Source organism: Hemitrygon akajei, chromosome 32 (assembly GCF_048418815.1).
Source record: "Hemitrygon akajei chromosome 32, sHemAka1.3, whole genome shotgun sequence".
In the NCBI taxonomy this organism is placed as follows: domain Eukaryota; kingdom Metazoa; phylum Chordata; class Chondrichthyes; order Myliobatiformes; family Dasyatidae; genus Hemitrygon; species Hemitrygon akajei.
Window position 1 is genome coordinate 24,028,891 of NC_133155.1, and position 20,439 is coordinate 24,049,329.

A 20,439-nucleotide genomic window follows, 5' to 3' on the forward strand; every position below is an offset into this window, starting at 1 on the left:
TCCACACCCTTGCATGGCTGGTTGCGGGGGGAGGGGGAATGATGCTTTCTTTTGGAATAAGTGGGGGAGGGGGAACCCTTTCATGGTTGGTTGTGGGAGGAGGGGATTTTTTGCTGCTACTTGTGCATGGGAGGAAGAGGGGGGCTTTGAGGTTCCAACATTTGCCTGTCATTTATTCTTTGAAGTTTTTCTTCTGTTTGCAAGGAGTAAGGATCTCAGGTGGTATACTGTATGCATTTTCTGATATTAAATTGAACCATTGAACTCCACCGTTCTAGTCAAGCTACTTTCAATAATCCATCTGCAGCAATTTATTAAAGTATTCAGTGACATAGGAAGTGCACAGAGTGCAAGGTATGTTAGAATGAAGATGAAGAAGAATTGTGATTATAATGCCAGTTGAGGGAATATGGTGAAGGCTATTAACACATGATATATTTGTAGGTCCTGTTTGTAAAGGATCAGAAAACCAATAATGGAACTGTGAATAAGCTAAAGAACATGGCAGTTTTCAAAAATCTGAAATAAAGAAGAAGCCATTATACTCCTCAATTTCCAGAGTCTAGTCTGACACCAATTTACACACATGCACTCAACTGAACACCACTCCACTCCCTTTGCAATTTTTGCTCATTTCTTTCTCAATTCCTGCTAAAACATTGTTTTCATTGACATTTACATCATTTATTATTATATTGTAATTTGCCCTTTACTGCATCTATTGTCTTGTTTATTAATTATTGTACTGTCTTGCACTGTTTTGTGCACTTTATGTAGTCCCGTGTACGTCTGAAGTCTAATGTAGTTTTGAGTTGTTTCATGTAGCACCATGATCCAGGAGGAACATTGTTTCGTTTTTACTGTGTACTGTACCAGCAGTAACGGTTGAAATGACAATAAAAGCGACTTGACTTGACTGGAATACTGAAAATACCCAGCAGTTTTGGTTGTACCTACAGAGAAAGAACTGAGTTATCAGAATAAATTGACTTTTTTTTAAATATATCAGAACTGTATTACAAGTGAAAGATGAAGACCTAGGAGAGAGAGAGAGACATGAAAAGATAAATAGAAGGAAGAACGGAGCACAGAGAGGAAAGAGGCAAAGATAAGAAAGTAGGAGACAGGTAGCATACAAAGTGAAAAACTCTGAACTGGGAAGAAAAGGAGGCAGTCAAGAGGGCAAAAAGAGGAAGGGTGAGGGAGGACATAGAAGTGAGGTATAGAGATCGAATGGGAGCCTTGAAATGACAGGGAGAGGTGGAAGCAAAGAGTAGAGAGGCAAAGATAAGCAGAAAGAGGGAGGGGGAGAGAGAGAATGAGATGGAAGAAGGATTAGCAATTTCACGGCATCTTTCAGAGCCAGAGAATGTTTCAAAGAAACTCAATGAAATTCAAGGAATTTGAACTCATATCAACATACTCATATACATATTGCAACAGAAAGTTTGCTCACAGCAGGACTTCACTAGGCACAGTGAACTATTGAACAGACAGCAGAGTGACATGTCCAAAAAAGGGGCAGATCCCTCCACACACTGAGGGTGGCAGAAATTTAGAACCCACACTTTAAAATGGCTGCTGATACCCAATCAAACTTGAATCTAATCTGGGTTTGAAAAAAATCCTAATAAGTAAAGGGTTTAAATGATATGTGATAAAGATATGGATTAATAGATTTAGATCATCCGCAACCACTTTAAAAGATGGAAAGCTTCAAAAGGGTGAATCATCCACTCCTCACCTTTCGGACCAGTTTTATTGATGTTGACTGAGTTCCGAATGTTGAGCAAAAGAATGTGGAGAAACTGCCCAACTCCTCTCCCCATTGAAGCATGGGATCTTTTAGGAAGTACTGAACAGGAAGTAAGAGGAAAGAAGCTGAGGACAGTTAGCTGAAGAAACAGAGAGAAGATGAGTAGAAATGTTTTTCAATGACCTTGTTCTTCTCTAAAGATTTCTTTCATTACTCACAGCAAATTAATCCTTTAAATCTTCACCTGTTCAATCATTACTCAATGTGTTCTCCTTCTTTATTAATAAGAAACTTCTTTCGGTTGGCATCTGGGCTTTGACAGTAAATGTTTGGTTAACGGCATTGTTTCTTGCTAGAGCCAGGTACACATGTGATCAGCTTACTGCAGAATTTCAGATAAATCTTCAAAAAGAGGATCTCTGAACGATCCATCTCACCCTGACTCCAAATAGCTTCATAAAGGAAGATGAGAGTCCTGTTCTTGATCATTGTCCTGCTATTGGCACAGTCCAGCAATGCTGAAAAGACACTCTACTCAAGATATTTTCATTCAAGTAAGTACCTTCTGCAGGAACCAAAATGTAGAGTTGTTAGGAGAAACTTCATATTCTTACACTTAATCAGGTGACGGCTTATTTGCAGAAAGCACGTTCCAGCACCTTTGATTCTGTAACTATTGATCTCCTTTCCTTGCAAATTCCTTTTTTATTATTGCTGCTCCCAATCCCAACCTGTCCTCTCTATTCCTATTACTGCCCTACCTCAGTGATATTGTAAGGAGGAATGATCCAGTTTTCTAATCCGTGCGACTTTAGTTGAATTGCTTTGTGACATCTCCTCGAAGTGCCTTCGATCTCATTTGAATTTTGCACTCTTGATTGGCATTTCCCTAGCAGAGGATGCAGTTACTCTCATTGTTCACCTAATAAACCTTGATCTAGTTTCCACAACAGTATGGAATGCAAGCCAAACCTGAAAAATAGTTTCAATTTAACCTTTTTTCGCCCAGTATTGCTTTGGATGAATTTGAGTCTAATGCTAATGGATACTTGTAGCGGATGAGATTAATTTTGAGATCAATAGGATGGAGTTGGAGGAAAATAGACATCTAGAAGCTTTGTACACTAGTAACATTTTTAATAGTGAGTGAAGATCAAAACCTTGCAGAGCTATGAGTCTTGAGTAAAAACAGAGGATGGTGGAAACTCTCAACAAATTAAGCAGTATAGGTGGGAAGGGGAATGGTGATAGGGTTTCAGGGTGAAGACTCTATCAGCTCTGTACTTATTTTTAATAGTAGAACTTGATTCTGAGTCTGTAGATCAAGATCATTTGGAGATAAATTGAGCAAACTAGAACAAGGTTCTGGTACCCTGGCTAGAGAAGAGCAGAGGAAATAGAAATTTGACTAAATACCCATTTATAGAGAGCAGGGTAGAGTGTTTGGGAGGATGGGAGAACTATGTAGTGGTGGGAGAAAAGATAATGATGAAGGTGGATATTGTCTTATAACTACAAGCCGGATTCTCGAAGTGTGTTGTCTGTCTGCCTAGTAATGTTTATCAATCCGATGCTTTGTTTCACTTTCAAGATTTAATGCAACATATTTATGTCTACAACTATGGGCACCTATATTGGTAAACGTAACAGTATTAAATAACTTACATTGAATAAAATGAACCAATGCTTAATGGTCATAATCTGTTCCCTGAAACATCAGGAACATCAGGAATCCTAATGAGGGATTTTTACCTGCCACCTCCCCTAAGGTCTGCAAACTCTCTTCCATGATGAATCTGATCCCACTTCAGTAGGTAACTAACTTAACATTGGTTAGTGTGTGGAAAAGGAGAAGATTTCAGATTAGTAGTTACAATGAGAGATGCCAAAAAGGCAGAAAGGTCAAGGGCACCTCATGCATTTCTATCAATGAAAATTAATTGTGTGAATAATCACACAAGGGCAGGTTCTGATATACTTGTCCAAAGTCACAGCATGCCTACAGTGTAAGGTGCCTGTAAATTATTGTATCATTTTCATTGAAGATGATTCACAAGATATTACTATGGCTTAAATGAACTTACAAGCAGCATAGAAATGTAGTCCCACTGATCCACACTGACTATCAAGCGTCCATTTTATACTAAATCTACCCTACCCTTTTTCTTAATCTCCATGCATTCTCATCAACTAATAAATGGAGACACCTCTATTTTCCTTATTAGGGAGAGGGAGAAGGAGAGGGAGGGGGGGGGGGGGGAGAGAGAGAGAGAGAGAGAGAGAGAGAGAGAGAGAGAGAGAGAGAGAGAGAGAGAGAGAGAGAGAGAGAGAGAGAGAGAGAGAGAGAGAGAGAGAGAGAGAGAGAGACACTGTGGTATGTCGAATTACCGCATGAACGAGTAGTCTTTGAGGTACTGCAAGTCTGTGTCTTCACTGATGCTTTGCTTCACACCCGAGTGCTCAGTGGTGGGTGCCGATGATTTTGCTGGTGGTGGGGGGGGGTGTTGTTGCCTTGTTGCTGCTTGTGTGTGGGAGGGGGGAGCTGGAGGATGCTTTGGGATTTTAACATTTAACTGCCATTCATTTTTTGGGGCACTCCTCTGTTTTTGTGGATGTTTGCAAAGAAAAAGAATTCCGGGGTGTATATCGTATACATTTCTCTGATATTCAATGTACCTATTGAACTAACCTCCACGCTCCACCCTGCTACTACTCAACTCGGGAAATTTGCACCTACCAACTAGCGCATATGAGGGTGTAGGAGGAAATTAGGACATTCAGAGGGAGAACTTGCAAACTCTGCACAGGGAGTACCAGTCATCATGTCTGAAGTCAGGGCACTGCAGCTCTTTAGTGTGCTGTCTCCCTTTAAAAACTGATTGCAAAGGTTGTGACTGCTACATAACAGACTGATGACCATGAGAACGTGCAGTGTGTCAGTACAGAGCATCTCACGGGAATGAACAATGACATTTGCAGCACAGACAAATACTACCATGATTTGTTGTAAACAAAGCGGGGAGAAGCCTTTTTGATTCATCGGCCTACAAACTAGTCCACAACATCTTTTTGGCCTTAAAGAAACATTAGGGCTTAGCATAATATTTCCTGTGAAAGTTCTGAAAGTTCTTCTCTTCACAACTTTCACAAACAACATTATGTTAACACCTAATGTCACTTTAATGCCAAAAAGATGTTGTGAAGTAGTTCTCAGATGCTGGAAATTCTGAGCAACACACAAAAAACAGGAACTCAGCAGGCTATGAGTCCTGATGAAGGGTTCTAGCCTGAAAATATCGACTGTTTATTAATGTTCATAGATGCTATCTGACCTGCCGAGTTCTTCCAGCATTTTATGACTATTGACTGTTGCCACCATAGATGTTGCCTGATTTGCAGAAATTCTCTGGCACTTTTTATGTGCTGCTCAAGCTTTCCAGCATTTACAGAATTTATTGTGTCTTTGCTTTGATGCTCCACTGCAAAGTCTCCCCAAGGTATGCCTACCCTGAAGAAGTTTTCCTCCATAACTAATAAAGGTCTTGCCCCAAACTGTCTACATTTTATTTCCTCCATTGCTGCTGCCTGACCTGCTGAGTTCTTCCAGCATTTTGTGTTTCTTGCTTAGGTATCAGACAATTTTGATTAAGGCCAAGTTTATAAACAGGCAACATGGACAGGTAACATTAATGAAAAATAAACAAGGATTTCCCACTGATTGCATTGTTTCTGACAGTTGTCAATCCCAGTGTGGAACTTTACAATGGAATTCACAGACAATGATGGAGGTTTCCTTTGGCATTCTGAAGATGAAATTCTAGTATCTCCACCATTCTAGGACATACTGCAGTATACTCCAAACTTGTGCAGAAACCATATCTTTGCTTGCTGTCAGCTACAATAGTGTATATGCATTGAACAAGAATCTGACATAATGCAGCCAGGAGAGGACCTACCGCTATCAGATGAAGAGCAACGAGGGCTTGAGGAAAAGAATAAGCAGGAAGCCATGAGGTAATGTTGTAGTCAATAAAACTCTTGTTAGTCCACCCTTGGAATATTGTGTTCAGTTCTTGCACCTCATTAAAGGAAGGATGTGGAAGCTTTGGAGAAGGTGCAGAGGACATTTACCGGGATGCTGCCTGGATTGGAGAGCATGCCTTAAGAGGAAAGGTTGAGTGAACTAGGGATTTTCTCTTTGGAGTGAAGGAGGTTGAGAGGTGGCTTGATAGAGATTTACAAGATGATAAGGGTTATAGCTCGAGAGCCAGCCAGCCAGATTCTTTTATTGCAGAGTGGCAATGGCTAATACAAGATGGCATGATTTTAAGGTAAATAGAGGAAAGTATGGGAGATGTCAGATGAAGGTATTTTACACAGAGAATGGTGAGAGTGTGGAATGTACTGCTAGGGGCGGTGCTAGAGGCAGGTACATGAGGTGCATTTAGAATAGGTAATAGATGAAAGAAAAATGGAGGGCTTTGTGGGAGGGAAGGATTAGATAGATCTTAGAGTAAGTTAAAAGATCGGCACAACATCATGGTCTGAAGGGCCTGTACTGTTCTATGTCCCATGTTCATCTGAGTATTCACAGGAGGAAGGACTCCAACTACATGCACTGTCAAACTGTTTAGTAAGCTGACCATTTTCCATAACATACTGCACAGTAAGACTGTTGTTTTCTTCAAAAACTTACCCCTTGTCACATACACACTGCGTTGTGTGCCTATTGATGTCAATGAATCAAAAGGATTCTAGGGAAAACATCTAGCTAGCTCTTCATTTCTCAGATTATGTTGGAAGAAGAGGTGGATCTCCTGTATCCACTTCAAAGTATTCTGATCAATCTGCTTTTTCTGCATATCTCTCACCTATATGTCACTCAGTCCACTTGGTAGAGCTCATAGACACCTCTCCTGGATATTCTTTTAACATTAACCTGGAATGTTATTTCTGTTTCTCCCTCTAAAGCAGACATTCAACCAGCTGGCTATATTCAACATCTTGTCCTTCCAAATGTTAAATATGCAGATATAATTATCCCAGAAGATCCATGGAACTCACATAATAGTTGACCTAAAGCAGCAGTTGACAAGTCAGCATTCAGATCTATTCAAAAGGTTAAGGTACTACAGTATTGTGTGATCACAGACATTAAAGCACTAATGCAATGGTATGCAGATGCAGAGCTCTGCCTGAGTCATGTTCTTAAAGTAATTGATTCAAATAATACCAGTCAAAATCATAATGGATACCGAATGACCCAGGTTCTACTCGATTTCATCAATTATTACCTTCCCCAACATTGAGGATATTTTCAAGAGCTGGTGCCCCCTTCTCATTACTACCATTACAGAGGAGGTACAGAAACCTGAAGACTCACACTCAATGATTCAATAACAGCTTCTTCCCGTCCACCATCAGATTTCTGAATGGTCCATTAACCCATAAACACTACCTCATTATTCCTTTCCTGCTCTATCTATTTTTTGTAATTTATAGTGATTTTTATGTCTTCCAACCATCATGCAGCTGCAAAACAACAAACTTCACTTCAAGTCACTGATAATAAACCCGATTCTGATTTCTGAATTATCAGTCTGTCTCAGCACAGATTTCAGGGTCATGGAGATTTTCAGCATCAGATTTAATTTCTCAACACTGAAGACCTTACAGAACTGTGACAAAGCATTAGAGCACCATAATGAAGGATTTCAAATAGAGTCTTATTCTCAAAACAGAATCTTTCAGATAAGGGCTACATTAATACACTACATTAGCTTTGCATTCAAGAGCTGGAAAATAGTTTTCTCTATAAGAAACAATGTTAAAAAAAAGGGTGTACCAACTTTTCAGAAACTTACCTGCCCAAGTAGGTAATAAAAGAAAATCTTGGAAACACTTCGAAGATTTGGCAACATTGATGAACAGAAATAAATCTGAAGTTTTGGGTCAAAAGATATTTCATCAGAATTAATTTTTGATTTTCATCTACTTGGGTATGTTATTGACAATGTAAAGTATTTTCATATGATTTGGAGGAGTGAACACAGAGTTTCCTAAGTACTTGTTTTTTCAGCAAGAGAATGTATTGTCTCTTAGTGATTTCCAGTCAGATCAACACTGATGCATTTAAGATGTAACTAAATCAGAAAAGAACACAGTACTATGCAAAAATCTTAGGCACATATACATGTATATATCACTAGGGTGCACGGTACTGTAGTAATTTTATATGTTGCACAGTACCGCTGCCACAAAAAAAAATCATGATATATGTGAGTGATGGTAAACCTGATTTTGATATGGGTTTCTATTGTGGACTGAGGGTGGGAAGGGGGCAGGGAGAGGGGAATCATGATTGGGAAAAGAGGAAGGGAGAGGGGAAGGAGTGGGAAGAATCAGAGAGACATTCTGTATTGATCAATAAACCAATTGTTCGGAATTAAATCACCTTACACCCCCACCATCCCCTGCCCCTGGCACCCCTTCTCTGCCACCTGTCCTCCACGCCAGAATTACCAACTTGCTCTCCACTCCACGTTGACAAATACAGTACTGTGCAAAGGTCTTAGGCACCCTAGATATATATATGTGCTTAAGACTTTTGTACAGTGCTTTATAATCCATTAGTTAACATAATCTGTACTTTTTTCCCTTCACAATGGTCTGTAGCAACGTGATTCATCAGTTTCCAGCATGGTGTATGGAAAGGAACAAAACAATATTTTAAGAATAAGCTTCAGCAGATCATTATATAATGTATAGATTACCACATTCAGGTGCTCACCAAGGCAGAGGTCACTACAGTAAATTTTGATGCATTAGTATAAAAAGACAATATCCGAAGCATTTTATTGGTGATTATAGGAGTGAATTCCCATTACATCTGAGGAGCTGCATCAATATTTTTCTGAATAAGTATCATTTGAATGATTATAGTGTTCCCTAGTTTGATATTTCAGCACCAAATTCAGTTTTCCTTTCCATTATTCAAACCTGGACCATCATTCCCACTCAGAGGAATCAGGTTCAATATCACCAGCATATGCCGTGAAATTTGTTGTCTTTATGGTAGCAGTACAATGCAATATGTAATAATAGAGAAAATAGTTAAATAAGTAATGCAAAAATATTTTTTTCTTTTTAAAAAGCAGTGAGGTCATGTTCATGGGTTCAATGTCTATTCCGAAATCGAATGGCAGAAGAGAGGAAGCTGTCCCTGAATTATTGAGTGTGTGCCTTCAGGCTCCTGTACCTCTTTTCTGAAGGTAAAAAGAAGAACAAGGTACAACCTGGGTGATGGAGGTCCTTAATGATGGATTCCATGATAACAATGCAGCATCAAATGCAGTATGGAATAAATGCAGTATCAAATCACATGGCTAAAGTAGTATTGATTAATAGGTTGAAGACACGAATGAAACATTATGTTCACAGATTCTTCCTAGAAAAATACCCTGAGGATGTGAATTTAAGATTAATTCAATGGATACCTGAGTCTGAGTGTAGGCATCTATCAGCTTTGCACATCCTGACGCTGTAATTTTTCCCCATTCTTCTTTACAAAACTGCTCAAGCTCTGTCAGATTGTACAGGATCGTGAGTGAACAGCCATTTTCAAGTCCAGCCACAAATTCTCAATTGGATTAAGGTCTGGACTTCGACTTGGCCACTCCAGGACATTAACTTATTTTGTTTTTAAGCTTTTCCTGTGTAGCTTTGGCTTTATGCTTGGGCTCATTTTCTTGCTGGAAAACAAATCTTCTCCCAAGTCTCAGTTCTCTTGCAGACTGCATCAGGTTTTCCTCCAGGATTTCCCCCTATTTTGCTGCATTCATTTTATCCTCTCCCTTCATAAGCCTTCCAGGGCCTGCTGCAGTGAAGCATCCCCACAGCATGATGCAGCCACCACCATGCTTCACAGTAAGGATGGTGTGTTTTTGATGATATGCAGTGTTTGGCTTATGCCAAACATAGAGTTTAGTCCGATGTTCATAAATCTCAATTTTGGTTTCATCAGACCTTTGAACCTTCTTCCAGCTGACTTTAGAGACTCCCACATGCCTTCTAGCAAACTCTAGCTGAGATTTCATGTAGTTTTTTTATGAACTGTGGCTTTCTCTTTACCACTCTCCCATAACGCTGTGACTGGTGAAGCACCCGGGCAACAGTCGTTGTAAGCGCAGCCTCTCCCATCTCAGCCTCTGAAGCTTGTAACTCCTCTGGAGTTGTCACAGGTCTCTTGGTGGCCTCCCTCACTAGTCCCCTTCTTGCACGGTCACTCAGTTTTTGAGGACAGCCTGTTCTAGGCAGATGTACAGCTGTGCCATATTCTTTCCATTTCTTGCTGATTGAATTAACTGTACTCCGAGGGATATTCAGTGACTTGGAAATTTTCTTGTATGCATCTCCTGACTTGTGCTTTTCAATAGCCTTTCTGCGGAGTTGCTTGGAGCATTCTTTTGTTTCATGGCATATTTTTTACCAGGATTCTGACTCACCAGCAGTTGGATCTTCCAGCTGCAAGTGTATTTTTACTACAATCAATTAAAACACTTTGTCTGCACACAGTGATCTCCATTTAATTAATTATATGACTTCTAAAACCAATTGGCTGCACCAGTAATGATTTGGTGTGTCATATTAAAGGGAGTAAATACTTACGCAATCAATTTTTTGCGTTTATATTTGTAATTAATTTAGATCCCATTTAGAGATTTATTTTCAGTTTGACACAAAAGGGTCTTTTTCTGTTGTTCGGTGTCAAGAAAGTCTAATGAAATCCATTGTGATTCAATGTTGTAAAACAATAAAACATGTAAACTTCCAAGAAGATGAATATTTTTTATAGGCACTTTGGTTCAAAAGCCTGAAGGTTGAGGGGTAGTACCTGTTCCTGAAGCTGGTGATGTGAGTCCTGAGGCTTCTGTACCGTCTTCCACGTCTCTAGTTCCTTGCCACATTCTGAAGACCCAGGGGTTGGTCCGATAATGGGTAACAGAGGTATAATTGGGTGCCACGGCTTCTCTGGGCCTGTTACAGAGCCTTAACCGTAAATGAATTAATAACTAAATTATCCTGCAAAACATCATCACTGGCATCTACTAGCTTCTTCCATGGTAAATAGCCTTGATAATTTCACAATCGCTCCCCCCCACAACCCTCACCAGAGCTAATCAATAAACTCTGTCATGTTTGATTACAGTGAGACAAGATGAATGCACTCGCATGGGAGGAAAATGTATTCGGTACTGGTGTGATGGTGAAGTGGAACGTATACATGTCTACTGTCACCATGGAGCTATCTGCTGCTACCCATCTTGGAAAGAGAATATCTAGACTGATGTTGGATACTTAACCCAGGTTGCTGATGGAAGCTAACTTTCACTAAATGGCCCACAATCATTGATCACTTTGTTTCACTCATGTTCCGGTTGACAGTGCTTGGAAATAAACTTGCTGCTTAGTCAAGATTTCACCTTCATGTCCTTTTCTTCTTTAGGATTTTAGCAAGAGAGATTGGAGAAATTACGGTCTCCAGCCCCTTCCTCCCTGTGATCTCTGGGAATGACTATGTTCCATGGTGGCTTTATTAGGCAGTTCCAATATGGAATAAAGTGGCCACTGAGTGTATGTTCATGGTCTTCTGCTGCTGTAGCCCATCTCAACGTTCGACATGTTGTACATTCAGAGAAGTTCTTCTGCACAGCACTGTCGTAACATGTGTTTATAAGACCAAAAGACATAGGAGCAGAATTAGACCACCTGGCCCATCAAGTCTGTTCTGCCATTCAGTCATGGCTGATTTTTTTTTCTATCTCCTCCTCAACCCCAGTTCCCAGCATTCTCCTTGTAACCTTTGATGCTATGTCCAAACAAGAATCTATCAATCTCTGCCTTAAATACACCCAATGACCTGGCCTCCACAGCTGCATGTGACAACAAATTCCACAAATTCACCACACTTTGGCTAAAGAAATTTCTCTGCATCTCTGTCTTGAAAGGGCGCCTCTCAGTCCTGAAGCTATGCCTTATTTTCCTAGACTCTCCCACCATGAGAAACATTCTTTCTACATCTACTCTGTCTAGGCCTTTCAACATTCGAAAGGTTTCAATGAGATCCCCCCTCATCATTCTGAATTCCAGCGAGTACAGACCCAGAGCCATCAAATGTTCCTTGTATGATAACCCTTTCATTCCTGGAATCATCTTTATGAACCTCCTCTGGACCCTCTCCAATGCCAGCACATTGATTCTAAGATGCAGAGTCTAGTACTGTTCACAATACTCAAGGTGAGGCCTCACCAGTGTCTTATAAAGTTTCAGCATCCCATCCCTGTTCTTGTATTCTAGACCTCTTAAAATGAATGCTAACGTGGCATTTGCCTTCCTCACGACCAACTCAACCTGCAAGTTAACCTTCAGAGTATTCTGCGCAAGAACTCCTAAGTCCCTCTGCATCTCAGATTCTAGGATTTTCTCCCTGTTTAGAAAATGGTCCGCACATTTATTTCTACTACCTAAGTGCATGACCATGCATTTTCCAACATTGCTTTTCATTTGCCACTTTCTTGCCCATTCTCCTAACCTGTCTAAGTCCTTCTGCATCCTACCTGTTTCTTCAACACTACCTGCCCCTCCACCAATCTTCGTATCATCTGCAAACGTGGTAACAAAGCCATCTATTCCATCATCTAAATCATTTTATACAGCTTAAAAAGAAGTGGTCCCAACACCGACCCCTGCGGAACACCACTGGTCACTGGCAGCCAACTACAAAAGGATCCTTTTACTCCCACTCACTGCCTCCTACCAATCAGCCAATGCTCTAACCATGTTAGTAACTTTCCTGTAATACCATGGACTCTTAACTTGGTAAGCTGCTTCATGTGTGGCACCTTGTCAAAGGCCTTCTGAAAGTCCAAATATACAACATCCACTACATCCCCTTTATCTATCCTATTTGTAATCTCCTCAAAAAATTCCAACAGGTTCATCAGGGGCTTTTTTTCCCCTAAAGGAAACATGCTGATTTGTACTATCTTATCCTGTGTCACCAAGTACTCCATCAACTCGACCTTAACAACTGACTCCAACATCTTCCCAACCACTGAGGTCAGGCTAACTGGTCTATAATTTCCTTTCTTACACCTTCCTCCTTTCTTAAAGAAAGGAGTGACATTTGCAATTTTCCAGTCCTCTGGCACCATGCCAGAGTCCAATGATTTTTGAAAGATAATTTGTAATGCCACCATAATCTCCAATGCTTCCTCTTTCAGAACACTAGGGTGCAGTTCATCTGGTCCAGGTGACTTATGTACCTTTAGGTCTTTCAGCTTTTTGAGCACCTTCTCTCTTGTAACAGTAACTGCACCCATTTCTCTTCCTTCACACACTACAACATCAGGCATACTGCTAGTTACTATCTGAGATGCTATCACCTTCCTGTCAGCTTGAACCAGCCTGGCCATTCCCCTCTGAGCTTCCTCATTAACAAAGCATTTTTGCACACTGAATATTTCTATATTTCCTGCATCATCCTTTGTAAGCTCCAGAAACTGTTGTAAATCTTGAAAATCAACAGTTCCTGGGATAGTCAGACCAGCCTGTCTAGCACCAACAATCATTCCATGGTCAAACTCGCTTAGACCATATTTCTTCCCCAGTCTGATGTTTGGTATGAACAACAACTGAACCTCTTGAGCATGCCTGCATGCTTTTATGCATTAAATTGCTCCCACAGCCACATGACTGGCTGATTAGATATTTGTATTAACAAGCATGTTTACAGTGCAGGTGTAGCATACACTGAGTGTATGCCCTGGGAATGGCTGTACATTTGAGAATGAGCCATAGGGAAGTCATCTGTCTGATCTTTACTCACAGGAATGGTTGCTGAAAACCAAACGAGGGAAAGATCAGTGCTGGACTTCCCACAGCATACCTCTCCCCCTTCTTGCTAAGGCCATGGATTGGAGACTCTTCTGCAGTTGTCAACAACTAACATCCAATAACGAATGCCACATTGCCACGGGTATTTGGAAAGAGATGCTATTGGACACTATTGGAGATGTTAGTACCCTGAAAAGTACCTAACTCCCAACCAACATCACTAAATGAGACGAGTGTGAGCTTTAGAGAAGGAGAAGCTAAAGTCAGATGTATCAGTATTACAGTGGAGTAAATGGAATTACAGAGGCTTGAGAGAGGAGGTGGCCAGAAGTGATTGGAAATGAACACTAGCAGGGATGATGGTACAGCTGTTTCTGGAAGAAATTCAGAAAGCATATACATTTTAAAAAGGAAAAAGTATTTTAAAGGAAAGATGACACAACCATGGCTATCAAGAGAAGTCGAAGCCAACATAAAAGCCAAAGAGAGGGCATATAAAGAGGATACCTAAAGTTTCTTCAGATACATAAAAAGTAACAGAGTAGATATTGGACCATTGGAAAACCATGCTGGAGAGGTAGTAATGGGGGACAACAAAATGGCAGGTGATCTGAATAAATATTTTGCACCAGTCTTCATGGTGAAAAACACCAGCGGTATGGTGGACGTTCCAAGTGTCAGATGCCATGAAGTGTATGAAGTTACCATTATTAGAGAAAAGGTTCTTGGGAAACTGAAACTTCTGAAGGTAGATAAGTCACGTGGACCAGATGGTGTACACCCAGAGTTCTGAAAGAACTGGCTGAAGAGATCACGAAGGCTTTAGTAATGATCTTTTGAGTATCATTAGATTCCAGAATGGTTCCAGAAGACTGGAAAAATGCAGATGTCATTCCACTCTCAAGAAGGGAGAGAGGCAGAAGAAAGGAAATTTTAGGCCAGTTACTCTGACCTCAATAGTTGGGAAGGTGTTGGAGTCGATTGTTAAGGGTGTGGTTTTGGAGTACTTGGAAGCATATGTTAAAATAGGCTGTAGTTAGCATAGTTTCCTCATGAGAAAATTTTGCCTGACAAATCTGGCAGAATTCTTTGAAGAAATAACAAGCAGGATAGACAAAGTAGAATCAGTTGATGTTGGGTATTTAGATTTTCAGAAGGCCTTTGACAAGGAACCACACATGAGGCTGCTTAACAAGCTATGAGCCCATGGTATTACAGGAAATATTCTAGCATAGATAAAGCAATGGCTGATTGGCAGGAGGCAAAGAGTGGGAATAAAGGGAGCCTTTTCTGGTTGGCTGCTTGCGATGTGCTTTAGTGGTGTTCCACAGCACTAAAAGTGTTGGGACCAATACTTTTTAAGTTGTATGTCAGTGATTTGGATGATGCAATTGCTGGTTTTGCTGCAAAGTTTGCAGATGATACAAAGATAGCTGGAGGGATTTGTAGTTTTGAGAAAGTAGAGAGGCTACAGATGGACTTAGATTAGGAAAATGGCAAAGGAAAGGCAGATGGAATATAGTGTTGGGAGGTGTATGATCATGCACTTTGTTAGAAGAAATGAAAGAGTTGACTATTGTCTAAATGCAGAGAAAATACAAAAAAAAACTGAAGTGCAAAGGGACTTGGGAATTCTTGTGCAGGATTTTGTAAAGATTATTTTGCAGGTTGAGTCTGTGATGAGGAGAGGCAAATGCAATCTTAGTGTTCATTTCAAGAGGACTAGAATATGAAAGCAAGGATGCAATGTTGAGATTTTATAAAGCACTAGTAAGCCTCACTTGGGAGTATGTGAGCAGGCTTAGGCCCCTTAGAAAGGATGTGCAGTAATTGGGGAGGGCTCAAAGGAGATTCAGAAAAATGATTTCAGAATTGAATAGCTTGTCATATGAAGAGCATTTGATGGCTCTGGAATTCACTGGAATTCAGAAAAATGAGGAGTGACCTCATTGAAACCTATCGAATGGTGGAAGGCCTTGCTGGGGTGGATATGGAGAGGATGCTTCCTATGGTGGTAGAGTCTAGGATCAGAGGACACAGCCTCAGAATAGAGGGGGGTAATCCTTGTAGAACGGAGATGAGGAGGAATTTCTTTAGCTAGAGAGTGGTGAATCTGTGAAATTATTTGCCACAGGCAACAGTGGAGGCCAAGTCTTTATGCATATTTAAGGCAGAGGTTGATGGATTCTTGATTGGTCAGGGTATGAAGAGATATAGGGAGAAAGAAGGAGATTTGGGCTGAGAGGAAAATTGGATCAGCCACAATGAAATGGTGGAGCAGACTCAATAGGCTAAAAGGCCTAGTTCTGCTCCTAAATCCTATGGTCATGGTCTTAATTTAGCCTTACAGATTATGATGATGTGCATTTCTGCTGTTGATGGTCAGTGGATGCCCAATTTTGAGATTATTTCTTTTAACACAATTATAATGCTACATCATCCGTGCAAAATGTACTGACAGGATGAATGGGGTTTATATTAGTGTTTGTTATAGACTGCAGGATTTCATCACTAACAATAAAACTGCTGCATTTCAAGACCACCCACATCCACCTACATCACCCGAAACATCGAAGATTCCTTGCCTCCCACAGAGGATGCCCTACTCTATTTTCATCAAGCAGATTGTTTGTTGCGTCAGATTCCAGCACCTTGCAGACACTTGTATCTTTAGGTTTTATTCATGATTCTTCATGCTTTGCAATATTCCAATAACTTGGACAACAATAGATGTGATTCTGGGATTCACACTTAACTCTTCTCTCTTTCTTCTCCCCTCCCTCCTCTTCGCTTGACTCCTTAGCAGAAGTAATATGCACCCTTTTTTTTGTCATCTAGCTTCAACCCTTTCTCCTAAACATGTAGAGATTGAAACTGTCACATGTGGGGACATAACAAACCATAGATGCTGGAACATGGAACAAAAGGCAAACCACTGGAGAAACTCAATGAGTCACGGTGCAACTGTGGAGGCAAAGTTGTGATTCAAGATGTTGACCATTTGCCTCCACAGATGCTGTCTGACACTCTGCATTTCACCAGTAGTTTAATTTGGTCCATTGTAGTGAACATTGATTCTGTCCTCATAAACACATACAAAGTATCTCTAATTCTGGTTGAAAATGAATGTCACACAAGAGATCTTAATGAAGCACTTGTCCGGAGGAGTCAGGACAACAGCGGGTGTACAAGTGGATTGAAGGAGATTGCCTGACGATTGGGCAAATTCATTTCAGAGTCTCCTAAATAAAAATGGAAAAAGCTGAAAATTCTGAGCAGGTAATCGAGCATCTGCAGAAACAGGGGAAAACAGTTACCAGTGCAGATATTTCATCCATTTCCTTTCCTACATTTCCTGAGCTACTCAGGTAAAATTTAAAGGTATTTATGAACATTTTACTTTCATGCAAAAGATGTACTAATTCTACCAAATGAGCACTACCAGCATCTAATCAGAAATCTTCAGCTTCAGCACGTTAATATTCAAGCATGTTGCTGTTGAACCTGAGCAGAAGGCTCATTGAGTTCTCATTTTAATTTCTCCCACCTACTCCAACCATACCTGTTCTGGATACTAACTCGCCCCACAGTACACCTCCTATTGAGGAATATTAGACACTGTGGTCGCGGTGGCGTCATGCTTAAGCTCAAGGACCAGACTGCAAACTTCTGCACTGTTTATCAGTCATATTAGTCTGAATCCCATAATAATTCAAGTTGAATTTTGGTTAGGCCACCCTTGGAGTATTGTGCCTCACTACAAGAAATGTAGGAGACATGTATCTCTTCTCTATCTGCTTTGTATTCTGTGTTGTACGCTTATTATGGTAACTAGGCACGTGAGTGGGGGCCTGGTAAAGGAAATAAATTGAACACTCCTGCTTACTTTGGGGCAGTTTGTAGCTTAGGACTGGCAGAGGTCGCATCTTTTCCTGACCTCTTAATATCAAGTATGTTTGGTGGTTGTTAATAAAGTATTCTGCTCTTTGGAACAATCATGTCATTGGAGCTGAGGGCACATCATGCAAGTATAACAACTCCATAGTGGCAGCAGACTAGCTGTAATTGTTTTGTTTTGGTTTCGATCTAGATTTGCCACTATAGGAAGGATGTGAAAGCTTTAGAGAGGGTGCAGAGGAGATTTACCAGGATGTTGCCTAGATTGGAGAGCAAGGCTTATGAAGATAGTTTGAGTGAACGGCCTCTTTGGAGCAAAGGAGGATGAGACATGACTTGATAGAGGTGTACAAGATGAGAAGAGGCACAGGTCAAATGGCTATCCAGAGGCTTTATCCCAGGATGGAAATGGCTAATATGAGCTATTAATATGGTTGGAGGAAATGTATGGATGGATATCAGAGGTAAGGTTTTCACAAAGAGAGTGGTAGATGCGTGGAACATGCTGCCAGGAATGGTTGTAGAGGCAGGTTTGTTAGAAACATTTAAGAAACTCTTAGATAGGCACATGGATGATAGAACAATAAAGGGTGATGCAGGAGGGAAGGGTAGATTGATCTTAGAGTAGCTTAGAAGTTCAGCACAACATTGTGGGCTGAAGATCCCATACTGCACTCTACTGTTCTATGCTCTATGTTACTTGACAACTTAAAATAAAAGGTAGTCTTGATAGATAAATCTCAGTGACCATAAATATAGAAAATTCTTTTAGTATCATAATCAGCGGAGAAAATCTACTGGTGTTACCTTATGCGTAACTCCAGCCTGGGCAAATTGATAAATACTGAAATGCCTCTTAAGTTGAGGGTAAGTTAGGAATGGACAAGTCGTGGCATTGCTAACTATACCACATCCTGTGAATGAAAAAGAACAGAGAAAGATGGCCAACGTCTTTCCTAACTTAGTGGGCGCCATGCTAGCTTAGCCGTTAGCACAACGCTATTACAGCTCAGGGCGTTCCAGAGTTTGGAGTTCAATTCCAATGCTGTTCTGTAAGGTGGCTCTGCATGTCCTCTCCATAGACTGTGTGGGATTTCTCCGGGTCCCCCTGTTTCTTCCCACAGTCTAAAGCCATACTGGGTAATTTTAATGGTCATGTAAATTGTCCTGTGATTAGGTTAATCAGGTTTGTCAGGTGTGCTGGGCAGCATGGCTCAAAGGTGGGTTCATAGATCTTGTCCTATGATTAGGCTAATCAGGTTTTTCGGGGGTACTGGGCAGTATGGCTCGAAGGGTCAGTAGGGACTACACTGCGTTGCTAAAATAGAAATAAATAGACATTATTGCAAAAAAGGCTGAGAAAGGCCAAAGTTGCATTTACTACATTACATAAAATACTCATTGCTGTCTGTTTCTAAAATTAGTCTATCTTTTTATATTCAAATGAGTTAATATAAACTGTTCCCCTTAACTCCATTGGGAAGCTGTTCTATAGGTAAAAAATATCCTCTGGAGGTATGGAAGAGAGATACACAGCAGATGTACTAACTTATAAAACATGTCCTTTATTGTTTTAACTGAGAGCAATTAACATAGTATTTAAATGATTATAATGGTGATCAGATTCTCAAGGATAACATGGTGTAACCAGGAATTTGCACCTTCCCAAAATGACAATATACAAGTTCCTTGTTTTGCAGCAGTCACTAGTGACTTCAAATTCAAAGTCTAGTTAGTTAGTTTAATTCAAGTGTTCAATGAAATTTGCCATAAGCATGATGACTCTTACAATATTTTATGGTTGCCCCACTAAAAGCATCTTATCCGGGTGCATCACAGCTTGGTACAGCACCTGCTCTGGATGAGACCACCAGAAACTTCAGAGTTGTGAATGCAGCTCAGTGCATCATTCAAGCCAACCTCTTCCCTGATGCCTTGTCTATACTTCCCACTGTCTCAAGAAAGCAGCCAACATAATCAAGAACTCCTCCTACATCAGATATTTTCTTTACTCCCTTTGGCAGAAAACACATACCACCAGACACAGGGACAGCTTTCTTCCTGTTGTTATCAGACTCTTGAACATCCCTCTCATAGACTAGTGATGAACCCTTGATCTCTACCTTGTCATAGCCCTTGCATTTTATTTATTTCTGTGCTCTGCACTTTCTGTGTAGCTGTTATATTCTGTATTTGGTTTTCTTATTACGACCTTGATGTACTTATGGACAAGATCTCTTCTCATTGTTACCATCAGGAAAGAGGTTCAGAAGCCTAAAGGCACACATTCAGCAATTCAGGAACAACTTCTTCCCCTCTGCCATTTGATTTCTGAATGGATATTTGTGGTAACTTCTACTTTACAAAAAGACCACTCGACAACTTGATGGCCAAAAGAGCATCTTTATCTGGGATGGCAAATGGTATTTACAATACAGAGGCTTCCAGGTACCTCGTGCGGCATGGGTGGAGGAACTAGGTCTCTTCTCATTGTTACCATCAGGAAAGAGGTTCAGAAGCCTGAAGGCACACATTCAGCAATTCAGGAACAGCTTCTTCCCCTCCGCCATTCGATTTCTGAATGGATATTGAACCCTGAACACCAACTTACTACTTTTTCATATTTCCTATTTATTGCATTACCTATTTAATTTAACTATCTAATATATATGTATCTACTGGAATTCCTTTATCATGCATTGCATTGTACTGCTGCCACAAAGTCAACAAATTGATATTAAACCTGATTCTGATTCTGATATGATCTGTCTGGGTGGCATGCAAGCAAAATCTTCTTAAGGAATCTCATTACACTGGACAATAATATCAATGTTACAAAAGAAAACTGCTTGTCTCAAATGAGGGTTAGCCGTGTTTGTGTCACTGAGTTA

At 40.4% G+C, this 20,439-nt stretch overlaps 1 long non-coding RNA gene across 1 annotated transcript; it reads left to right on the top strand.

The window, feature by feature from the left end:
• Positions 1-2,129: 2,129 nt before the first annotated feature.
• On the top strand, positions 2,130-11,230 carry LOC140719669 (uncharacterized). The gene is made up of 2 exons (XR_012096976.1): positions 2,130-2,310; positions 10,965-11,230. It is a non-coding gene; the product is annotated as an uncharacterized lncRNA (long non-coding RNA).
• Positions 11,231-20,439: the final 9,209 nt, after the last annotated feature.